The sequence below is a fragment of the Agelaius phoeniceus genome, chromosome 12 (genome assembly GCF_051311805.1).
Source record: "Agelaius phoeniceus isolate bAgePho1 chromosome 12, bAgePho1.hap1, whole genome shotgun sequence".
NCBI lineage: Eukaryota > Metazoa > Chordata > Aves > Passeriformes > Icteridae > Agelaius > Agelaius phoeniceus.
Window position 1 is genome coordinate 9,179,197 of NC_135276.1, and position 13,077 is coordinate 9,192,273.

Below are 13,077 nucleotides of genomic sequence, written 5' to 3' on the forward strand. Positions count from 1 at the left end.
ATACTCACTGTCTGCTTTAAAAAAAAAAAAATTAAAATATCACTTCTGAAAGAAAACCAAGGTAAAATCTTCAGAACTGTTGTACTGGGTGTATTAGGAACAAATCCCCTCTGACAGTGCTTCATTGTTTGACCTTGCTGAATTTTTTGCCTACAACTCAAAAATAGGTGAACTGTGAAGTGCATTTTGGCCTTTATCTCACAGAATTTCTCTATGGATTTACCTGAATTCAGCTCTGAGTTTAGTTCTGAGTGGATTGTAACACAGATAAATGCAATTTAATGAAAAAGAAGCTGATCTTCAGTAATAAATTAGCAACGTGTCTTGATATTAGTGGCTGAAGTGTTGCACATAAGTCAGTACATGATGCTTACTAGGAGAAAATGAAAATAACTTGTGTACTACACAGCTAAATGGCCCAGCTGGGTGTTTCTTTCCACGCGTGGTTAGTGCTGAATTTTTTTTTTAAGCAGGTAAAATAAAAGATGAGATTATGAAATTAATGTAACAGAAATTGAATAAAGAAACAAAATACATATTTTCAAGTTCCAAACTACCAAAAATACCTGATTGATTAATTATTAAGTGTGTTTGTGTTGTTCCAAGAAGGGAATTGAAATTGTAATTCTTAGTTCTGCCACCACATACCCTGAGATTTTGAAGGGAATTCTCCATTGGTTTCCTGCTATTTGTTCAGTGATATTACCCTGTGCTTGAGAAGAGTGACAAAGAGGGATTTTCATATTTGTATGCCTTAGGCTTACTCTGTGGTGTTTATCTTTTTAACTTAACCTGAAGATACTGAAAAGTACTTCTCTTGCTGTTGAGGTTGGAAGTCCTGCCAGGGCTCAGGGGTTGGTGGTACCATATTATCTTGGCTACTTCCAAATGGCTGTTGACATAATCTCTTGCCAAATAAATAAAAAACCCTCTTTATATAAAACCAGATTAGGTGATATGAGCAAAGATGCAGATGAAAGGTCTCCAGGAGAAAATATTAATGAAAATATGGTGGGCTGAGTTACTGTCCTCAGTTAAGTTACTTAGTCTCTGTTTTTCCTGGATAATTTGACATTTTTTAATGTGGCAGCAGATATAGCAGGAGGTAACCTTGTTCTTCAGTATGTGAGAAATTGTATAACAGAACGCAGTCTTTTGATGCAATGGGTTTTTTTCACTGATAAAATTCAAAAATCTTCAATAATTGTGGTCTTGAAACTTCTCTTTGTCTAACAGCCAACTTCTCTGTGTAGTTACAATTTGATATAGAAATAACTTGGGGGAAAACAGTTCAAATCCTTTTGTGGATTTTTTTTTTTTTATTTTAAGGTATAGTCTAACTTTGTATTTGAGAGGTTTTTGCATACTTGGAGACTGGTCAGACTTCCAATGAGCTTCTGAAATTTTGGTTATTCAGCTGTGTTTTGCTTTCACTTATAATTTGTGTGAGAAGGCTAGACTAATTCTGTCTGAAATATGTGTAATAATCCTGGGGAAAGAAATTAGTATACAATATTTTGTCACACAGTTTCATCTGTGTTTTCAGTAGTAAGAATCTTTCCTTGATAGATGGAAATTTTTAGCTAAAATCAGAAGGCATTCAGGCCTGCCAGTGAAGTAAGCGTGCATAAGGTCCAGTTGTATTCAGCTCCTAAAGCTCATTGAGATTCTTCAAAGTGGTGAAATGAACATAGAATTTTAGATATTTTGTAAAAACTCACTGAAATATAATTTAGAATGTATTTTCTCATTTTGCTGTAGGAGTGTAAAACTTTGCAATGATTTATAATCATAAAATCATGATCAGCATTCATGAAAATTCACATAGACCTACTGTGTGAGGATTTTATCCTCTTCTAAATTGCTTTCTCCCATAACTCACCATTTGTTTCAGTTCAAAGGTAAATTACAATTATATCCTCTGCCTGCCCAAAAGTGCAGTATTTTTATGCCCCCAAGCAGCAGACTGCTGAATTTTGAATTCAGTGGTGCTCAGGAGCAGGTTTTCTGATTTACTGATGGTGTATCAATAGTACCAATTGCTTAATATGAGATTCAAAAACCTATTAAACTGGGCTTTTATTTTTTTAACAGTGTTGTAAACCTATAGCCATGTACAGACTATAAATAATGCATCTTTTTCTTAGTTAATGCAGGAAAAATGCCCAAATACCATTTATTTTCCAGTCCTCCTGATGCCTGGCTGCTCTTAGCCTGTCCCTTATTGGATTGTTTGATGCACAAGCATCCCTTGGGGCTGGCCTTGGGAGCAAAGGCAGCAGCTTCCCTCCTTCCCTGGGTGCTCCCACCCTGAGGCCAGAGAGTACAGCACTGAGATTTTAACCAGCATGGCAAAGGGTTTTCTGTTTCTGGGAGCCTGCAGATGTTGTCACCGGTTTAGAAATAGTCCATAACATCTAGTTCTGCTTGTCCTTGACTTTAACTAGGTATGAGGGTGCTCAGATTTTTTTTACAAACAAATCTTGGGTTTTGTATATCAGCTTTAGTTTAATGGGGGGCATTGGTTGCAGTATTGCTGAAAAGGCAATGTTTTCAAAGCACTGATGCTAGTAGCAGCACCAGCATTTAAATAAGTGCAATCAGACATGGTCATTGTTAAATTGTCTCTTCTGCTGTTGGTCTTAGAACAGTATTCTGTATGAAAACTCAGTCTTTGCTACTGATACATGAACTTTTTTAGGGTGAAAACCAAAAAATCTATAAAAGACTCTCATGCTAATCAAACTGTGATGAATCCTGACAAAATTTGCCATCTGGTCTTTGAGTTCTGCATTTGAATATTTACATTCAACATTATTAGGACACTCACTAGTAGACCAAATTAAGTTCATGAGTATGGATTGAGTCCGTTATCCAAATGTGTGAGTAATTCTTCTGTGACACAAACTGTTATTTCAGATCACACAAGGAAAGACAAAGATTGTTTTTACTCTCACTTCATCTTTTCTGACTTTGTATATTCTACTGGGTGTTTCTTTCTGCTTTTCCACAAAAAGTCTTCATTATTTGCAGATTTAGTTAGAACAGTCTCTCTGGTCATAAATCCACATATCACTAAACAAGTTGGAAATATAAGCAACCTTGTAAAAGGGAAGAAGCCTGGAACTCTAGAAGTAGTTGTGTTTTAATACTCTCTTGGCATGCTGCCTATTGACTTGTGCTGCAAGCAGCTTGCCAGGAGTTCAAGGTGCTCATCATTTGCTAATTTGTAGAAAAAAATTTCATACAACTCATCTCAAATTATTAGTAATACAAGAAAAATTGCTAAGAATTAAATAAGTCATGAGAAATTGCGTGACATAAACAAAGTTAGAAAACATTAAAATGGTTGAAAGAGAAGAAAAATGTTTTCTGTTGATTTACTACAGAAGCATGAACAGATGTGGTAGTCCTAACGGCCTTCTGTAGAATATAAAAACTAAACCACTTTTTGTTCTGGCAATTTTTAAAGTACTGTGAACTGTGTTTAGGGATACCAAGAAGCAGATGAAAGAACTTCAGCTGGAGGTGGTTTAGAGAACAATTCCACAACTGTGCGTCTCACCTTAAGGTACTGGCACAGAAAGTAAAACGGGTGCTCTCAGTATTCTGAAGCACTGGAGCTTGATCAACTCATTACTGCTTTCTTTATCTGGGACTTCTGTTATGAAAGGTTTTGGAAATCAAATCTATTCTTTCAGATTATTTAGTAGCCTAAGTACAGCTTTTCTCTTCTGGTTGTGGACACTGGGTTCAGTTTGTCTTTTTGAGAGTATCTGATGGTGGCAATGTGCTACATTTTGTATTTCTCTCTCTTGGGTTTTGTTTTCTCTTAGGTTCTCCAGATAAGGTAGCATTTGTGAGCAGACAGAGCAGCAGAAGCGAAGCTTATTGTCTTTGGGAGTTTAGAATACATGCAGACATGGATGATATCTGGTGAGACCTTAATAAGAGTCTGGGGAAGTGTTATTTCTCTGGAGGGTTCCCTGGACTCTGGTGGCAAAATCCTCCAAGAGCTGTGTTTCTGGAAGGCAGTTTCTAGAATTATACCTTCCTATCCCTTCTCCCTGCCTATCATCTCATTCCTCACTGATGTTTGCCTTTGGCAGCACACCCTGTCCAATGAGCCACTGACCTGTACAGTCTCTTTTGCATTAAAGGCCACCATCAAGACAGAACTAAAAAAAAATCCAACTCCCTGAACCCTGAAGTACCAAAGAGCAGAAACTCAATCAGCTCTTTAACTTTTGTTTCTTTGTAAATGAAACTAAAAATTGTGGGTGTATGGTAATACCTTTCCTGTATACCTTACCTTATGAATTTCGTGAGACTGTGATGTGGACCTGCTGACTTCTTTATTCTTTTCTGGGTGGTTTTTTTTTTTTTTTGGAATGAAGAGTTGATGTCACAGGGATGACTTTCAGTCCATGGATCTTTCTGGCCAGAAAGTAGCCACACTTTCAGACATGAATTTCTGCTTTTGTGAGGGTTGTTAACTTTGGCTCAAAAGTTATACCAGAATGATCCTTAGTTCAGACACAGTTTAGTGAAAAGTTCCATTAGGGGAAAAAGAAAAAAAAAATGAAAGAAATAGAAAGAAGAAAGGCTTGGCTGGTGTCCTTATAATCATGCAGTGTCCATGGCTGGGAGCAGTGGTTCAGCCACAGTTTGGCAGCTGAACTGCAGAGCCCTGTTAGACTGAAGCTGCCTTTGCTGCACTACAAAAGACCAGTCTTAATTTATTTCTTCATATTCCAAAGCAAATTCTTTGTCTTCAGTTGTGTCCCAGGAATGTGTGCATTTGTTCCCAAACTATAGCCCTGACACATTTACCTAGTTAGGTGATGGTTTTGAATTGAGTCATACAAAACTGAAACAGAATAATTTTCAATTTTATTTATTTGACACTGTATGATATCACTGTAGTTGTTCTTTCTATTCCTCTACTACAATAAAACTGTAGACAATACCCTACAGGAAACTTTTATACGTAGTGAAAGGGCTTTTATTTTTAGAAGACTATAGTTCTCCACTTGGTGGTCTGCCTTTTAAAAGCAAACAGTTTAGAACACAGTTCAAACCAAACACTGAATACTGGCTATGTCATTCTTGGTTCAGGGGCAGTTGATTTGTGCAGTCTAATCTGCTATGTTGCACAGGGAAAAATTGTTATCATGTTATGTATATTTTTTATATATATATATATATTTCAATAGTAATTCTGCTGAACATAATGGTAAATAAAGCATTTCCTTACAGGGATTGAACAATATCTGGGTCTTAGCATAAGATCAATCTGTGTGTGTTTTGTAGACAGTTAGCAATTTGGTTTGCCAATGTTCTTACCTGACTGGGTGCAATGGAGGGAGATGGAAGAGCAGCAAATCCAGAATAAACCCCTCTCCAGAGTGGAGGGCACAGGCTCCTCCTGGTGTTAATATGGTTTTATCAGCTTGGCTGAAAGGAAATGGGAGAGAAGAGAGCATTGTGTGTGTATGAAATACTGCACTGGTATATTTGGAAATGAAGTGGTGGGGGAAAGAGAGAAATCCTTGAAATTTAAAACAGGGAAAGAGACATTGGGAGAGAGAATGCAGAGCAGTGGCACATCCCCTGCAAGCACAGCATTGCTGTTGTTTTAACTTCATGTTGAGAACACAGTGCCCTGGGTCTGGGTCTCAGAAATATTGAATTTGAAACAAATTTTGCTCATCAGTCAATGCTTTGGGGAAGTGTATAGTGCTTCCTGCTGGAGAGCAAGCTTAGCAGTACTAACTTTATATGCCAGGTGCTTTGGGGACTTTGGTATCTGTCCTCCTAAAAGAAATAAATACAGAAAAAAACATGGGCTGCTCTGACCACTACAATTCCAATTTTCCTACACACACACAAAAATATATATATATATATATTTACTGCAGACTATATAATTTCATGTGGTCTCTTAATCCAGTAAGATACAATCTATGCCATCCCACTATAATTTCTGTTCTGACAAGATAAGAAATATAGATTTAAGTGGGATGCAAGAACTCAAAGGCCACATTTCCTTAATTTAAAACATTCATTCCAGTATTTTTACCAAGGAAACACAATTTAAAAATTCCTAACACTACAATTAATAAGCTATTTCTGAAAGTTTTTTTATTTATTACATATAGATATCTCTATATATACACACATTTTATATAGAAAAGCTTTCATAGATATAAAAGATGAAAGGCTGCTTTATAAAATAATTATGTTTATCTCCTTTCATTATATTTAATTAGCAAATTTTAAATGCTTTATTCTGTTTTGACTGTAATCTGTAGATTAATTTAGCCAAGAAAATGTAGTATATTTTTAAACTCTCTGTAAACTGTAAAATTTTTACACATGTCAGAGTATTATATAACATATAGTCATTAAATACTTGTAATACATGAGATTTTTCACTATGTCTACAAATTTCTAAACTTCTAAACTGTGTCATGGTGCTTTAGATTGTCTTTACATCCATAAATTTAAGAATTTGTAGACATAGTGATGCTCTATTATGACAGCATTATTTCTCTTTGTTTCTTCCATCTCAATACAGAAATTCACATCCAGAATTCCTAATCCCATTCCCATGTTTAGGTGTGTAGTTAGTGAGAGACAGTATATAATGGATTCAGGTTGAGCTTTTCTGTAGTATGAAATTAGGGATTTATGCAATGCCTTCCTCTAGAAAAGGAACCCCTTGATATGGGGATTTAATCCAGTGCTTTAAATAGCACTTCATGAAATATGCTTTTGCTGTTCAAAAGAACACAGTGCAGTGTATTTTTACAGCAGATCTGTGTTTCTAACAATTTTGGTGAAGTCAAGGCAAAATACATGGGTGTATTTTATGGTGCCTTTTTTATTTCTCCTGCTTTTTTTCTGTTGTACATCACATGGTAATATAGGATTCCACCATTTCTTCTGTGACACCTACATCCAGTCTCATGCTTCCCCTGTGTGGTGTGAAAAGCAGCACAGTTCACTGAAAATTCTGTTTTAAATGTTTGCTTATACCAGTGATAGAGGGTAAGATGTAGATCTAGGTCTGAAAAAATGTCAGACTTTTGTGGAATTGATTATGGTGAAAGGAAATTGAACTTGAAAACATTGGATGTAGAACAGTTCATTGCAGGGCACAGCCCTCCCAGTGGAAGGTTAGAGTCCTGGACATTGCCATTTGGGGTGAAAAATAATTCATAAACACCCACTAACTACAAGAGGAAAAAGGGAATTTTCCAATCATTTGTTCTTCTTTGTGGCATTTCACTTTGTCATAATATCCATACTTCAAGTTGTAGTGGTAAATGTTAAAAATATTTACACTGGAGCTATTCCGGTGGATGCCTTTACTGTCCTGAATTTTGCTAAATCAAATACATGAATATTTAATATTCCTAAATGTTTCTACAAAGCCTATAGCCACTTTTAGGGTAAAATTCAATTGCCTCTGGCTCACACTGAAGAGAAGCTTCCTTTTGAAACAGCTATTCTTAGAAAACAGTGCTATGGAGCACAGAGCAGTGGAACTGCTATGCATAATGTTAGGGCAATTTCTTTTTGCCTTTAGGTGATATGACCAGCTGACATTTCAGCACAAGGATCCTTCAGAGCAATATAGAGAATTTGATGTGACAGTGTCTCTGAGTCAAGCACTGAACTTAAAAAAGTATTTGTTGTATATACAACATATGTACTAGCCTCTCATGTAATCAGAGTTTTCTTTGGCTCGTTTCCACATGTAGTTGTCTCTTTTTTTGTCCTCATTTTTATTTTGACTGATGCAAACTTAAATGATCACACTTCCCATGCACACACCACCCCCTGTGCCTGCACTGTGCAGGAGATGCCTCATGTGCTGCCATTTCTGCTTCCCCACCTCTCGTGTTTCCGTGGGATTGATGCTCCTGCCAGGAGTGTCAGCTGGGGCAGTTCTGGGAGTGCAGGAGAGCTTGCAGCTCCTTGCTTCTGAGAGGGTGCTAGCAGGAAATGTCACAGCCTGTCCTCATCAGTTTGGATTAAACCTAGGTGGAATATTTGGCCAATGCACTGAAGACAAAGCAGAGCATGTTGGCAGCCTGTGGTTTGAACAGTTCTATCAGCAAAGAAACTGGCAAATCAGTCTTTATGAAGAAAATAATTAGACAACCTGAGCTGACTCCCCCTAAATAAAAATAAGCTTTGCTTTGGTGGGGGTTTTTTTGTTGCCTTTTTTTTTTGTCTTGTTTCTTTCTTTTTTTTTCCTCTGAAAGTGCTCTTCACCTAATATTCCTGAAAATGCTCTTCACCTAAATATCCTGAAAAAATATTCCTGTTGTCGTTTCCTGAGATCATGAAAGGAAGTAATCTTTAGCATCTTGGATTTCAAAGTTTCTGTCAATGAATGGGATTGAGACACATAATTTCTCCACAATGAAATCTTACCCTATTGCTTGCTTGAGTTCATGGTTTGTTATTTCCAAGTCTCTCTTTGGTTTATTTGAGAAACTTGATGTGTTCTTCTGCTTTCCAAGAGTGACAGTTTTTCTGACTGGTGCAGGGCAGACAAGACGCAAACCCAGAGCAGTTACTGCAAAGCATGGATTTCCTCCATTGTGGTTTGGCAATCTTTATTCTGGTCAACCTTTCAGTATCTGGGTGAGAAAGGCCCCTCAGTGACTGGAGCTGGGTTCCCTTTGCTTCTCTGAGCACCAGAACAGCACACAGGAGACTCCAAGTGACAACCCCTGTAGGAGAGCATGCAACTGCTGCGAGCTTCTAGTCAGCTCCAACTGGGTCACTCATTCACTTTGATTACAGTGTCACCCATTTTCCATGTTAAATAATTTGTGGGTTATTTTTTGTGTTGCATTGTAACAAAGCCACTGCTTTTTGATCTCTAAGGTGGATGATGCTGCTGTTCATAGAAGCAGAAAGTCTGAAAGTCATAAATGATCACGAGGTGTAACAATGCTCTACTGTACAGATGTTTTACAATAAACCAATGGGACAGAGCGTTTTATAAATTTACTGGCACATCCCTTAAAACATCATATAATTTCAGTGTGTAAGTTGGAATGAAAATTGCACCTTTGCAGGTTAAGTAAAGAATAGCTAATAAAATTGTAACAGACATACATTATACAGCATGGGGTTCATGATGAATAATTGGTAGGTTATTAGTGCTTAACAGATTAAGGGTACTTCCATTTATTACTGTGCTCCACTAAGGATGAGCATTAATTTTTTTTCAAAGCAAATTCACTGGAAACAGACAGTTTAAAATTTATGCTTGTAATGATTGCTACATGGTCCATTAAGACCACCTCTAAGTGAGCTTAATTTGTAGCAGATAAATGTACATGTCTACATATTTTTCAACGTAGTTTATGGTGCATCCTGCACAGCTGTGCCCAACTGATTAAATCCTCACAAAATTTAAATAGGAAACCCATTACATAGACAGTATTATATCCATTTATCATACACACATTTTCAATTTAACTCTCTTTGCGCAGGATATTTTCACTGTTTCATTAAATATGTATAGCAAGGCCATTTTCTCTTCTAGTTTGTTTTGTGCTTTTGTTTTCTGGGTTTGTTTGGATCCTCCTTTTCAGTATTATCATCAAATAATTAAGAACTTCAGCAAATTGAACATCATCTACAACAATTATCTCAGTAATGATCCTAGATGTGACAGTCACTTAAAATCCTACATCAAGGGAGCTCTTACCTAGGGAAAACAAGCGGGGCTATAAACACTGTGTAGGGAAGGGTGATTGGTACTAATACCCTCACTTCTCAGTCTGGATGGATACTGGACTCTGGATTTGTCTGGAGACATAAATATGCTAGATGCTGACAAATGTTGGGATTATAGATGTCTCTCTTTTTTCTTCAGTATTTCCCATAAGTAAATTCTGGGCACTTCCTGATTTTGTTAAAATCCTTTCTAGAATCCCATTCTGAACTGTCCAGCTTTATCTTGGCTTTAGGTGTTTTCAGTGTCATATAAACCATACTTTTAGCTTATAGAAATAGGATAAGAAGTATTTGTCCAATTTTAGAGACAATTTTACAGATCAAATTTAGCTGCTCTGGATTATTTGAAATCCCTCTTATGGTCAGAGTTTAGAGCTGTTAACTTCCCTTGCCCTGAGCCCTATGTAAAATAGGTGGTATGAATTCCTGTCAGTCAAATACTGCTCTACTTGGTTCAGACCCACAGCATTTTCTCTGGATCTGGTAAAGTCTTGGTCATCACATTCTGTGGTCTGCTGAAGTGAGCCTCTGCAACAGGGCACACATTTATTAAGGTCAGTAGAGCCTGCACTGGCAGAACACTGCAAAATAAGGGACAGCTTTTGTTTAAGATGTAGAACTAACTTTGTTTATCTGAGAATAACAATAGGGAAACAAGATTTTAAAAGAAAGAGAATGAATAATTCTTGTTCATTTGTGTCTACATTCCCCTAATTAAATGCCAGAGACAGATTCTTTGCTCTTCCACAAACTGAACAAACAAACAGAGCCACAAAGAAGTGTTGACCTCCAAAATCTTCAAGAACTGACAGTTTATTTTGAAAAGAAATGGCTGTTTAAAATACTGCATTTTTGATAGGCTCTGTTTTCTTGGTATGAGTATAAAATCAAATCATATGGCCATTTTTTAGCAAACGTGGGTGTTTTAGAGAGAAATTAAAAGGATTTGGTAATTTTGCTTTTCTCAGTCCTTGTCAGTCATATATTTGCAAATAGTGACAATGACTTATTACCACCTTCTTTTTAGTCTGTTGTACTTGAGACCATTAAATGATTTTTTTTCCTCCCCAAAGTTGAGTGTCAGTCCCTGTTCCACAGAAACACCAAAACTGGTAGGCACAGGATTTAGTTTGAAAACCTTTCAGATTACAGAAAACATTTTATATCCCTGTATTTTGAAATTTGTTTCAGTATATTAGAATTTTGATTATACATTAACAAAAGAAATGATTGATTTTTTTTTCTGATTAAGATGAAAATGCTGGTGTAACACTTTGCTGACTTGCATGACTTTTCCATGGGATTTTAATGTAGGCTAGAGTTAGTCCTGATGTTTTTCAGGGCTTTTCACACATTTGTTCTCCTCAAACCCTTTGTTTTGACTTCTCATTTCACTTATTTTCTTTTTAAAAAGCCAAGAATCTAGGAAGGAAATAGAATTTCCAAGTAAGAACACTCAGACAGAGCCCATCTGTTCTTCCAAACATCAGCTTCAGCATAAATACAAGGACAGACATTTAGAGCTACATTATCCTTGGAACGTAGTGGGGAATGAACTTCCCAAATCTTGCAGAGACAGTGGAAATGTTTTAGGACATTTTAAGAGAAAGGAAGATGTCCTTCATGTGAGAAAGTGGGGTAAGAAGAAAATATTGTTAAAATGCTAAGAATTCTTTCATTATTGCAAATACTCAGGTGCTCTGGGGGCAGACCCCACACCTACAATCTGTGCTGCTGCCTTGGGGTGGGGACTAAAAGCACTGGGGAAACCAAATATCTCTTGTAAAATAGGAAAGTGCATCTCTGAATAAGCCCTATGAATGTGATACTATGGACTTACTGTCTTAGGAGATTAGAGAAATGTTTAGGAACAGAGAATCAACCCATGGAAAAAATGTCCTAGATATGAATTTCTGTTCAAACATTGCACAGAGAAAGGAGCTGGCTGAGCTGGACAGCTCTTGAACAAGCCATAGGTGATATCAGTTTGTAAAGAGCACTGTGAGGATTTGAGCATCAAGACTTGAGCCTCAGTTCTTTCAGAGACAGCTGTTACAGAGTCCATTTTTTCAGTAGGAATCATTTGTGACCAGTGAAGTGCTGTCTCCATGGTCTGGATTGTAGGTGGGTTCCTCCAAACATTCAAACAAGTTTGTCATCATAGGCATGGGAAGAATTTTGCAAATGTATATGATATTATTTCTAGATTTCAGAGAGAGAATAGAGGATAAAGAATAATAGACAATCAGTTGCTTGCAGGTAGAGTCTTAAAGAGGAAACCTATTAACCAGGAATATTAGTGGCTGTCTGGTGATAGTTTTTTCATGGAAGCACAAAATTATGTCTTTCAAAAAACTCCGCATGAGTTTTTTGGAGCCTTGCTTTTGATACCAAGGAATAGTTGTCTGTGAGATTCTAGTGTATATATACTCACTTCATCTACATGAAAAAGATATTTGTGCTTGTGATGAAACTGTTTACATGCTAAATGGATAAACATTTCAGCAGAAGTGTTTATTCAAAAAGGCAAAACAGTGCAACTGTATGAACCTGAGGAGGTTGGTGTCACAATCTGTTATCTTGAAACCCTACCAAGACAAACTTACTTCAGGGGAGTCTGTTTTATTTTGCTGCTGGCAGCAGAATGATTAGTTGCAGAATAATCTTATAGAGAGCTGGTTGCTGATTAAAAAAAAATTAGACTGCTCCCTGTGTTGTACTTTCAGAGTAATCTTCCTCATATTTTGATTTTTGAGGAATAGCTAAAGCATTAATACAATATTGTTAAGCAGTTATTACACTTGAAATTATTAATGTAGCTTATTATATGTATCTAAGAATCTGCCAGTCCTTCAGTCTAAGGCTAACTTTTTTACAATAAATAGATGTATGAAAAAGACAAGCTCACTGCCTATCAGAGGACTATATAATGATTTCTAGAATATTTCCAAGACAATGGAAGAATAATTGGTAAAGCAGGGAAATGACCCTAAATCTAGTGAGGATATTGAATCCTATAACATTTTGGGTCCAAATTATATTAAGTACTTAAATACTTCAGTTCTTGGGTGCTCAGCTGAACCATAGCCCCAGTGCCATCTTAGCTCAGCCTTTACAGTTTAAATAAATTTATCAAAGTATGGCCAATTCAGATGCAGTTTAAGGTAAGACTGCAGCCCCCACAGAGTCAGAGGTAGGACCTTGCCTTAAAGCGGAGCTAAAGAGTTCAAGCAAATTCAGTGAGTGAGAAAAAAATTGTGTCAATTAAAATAAATATGGAGAATATTTTCTGTGTGAGAAAGGGACAAA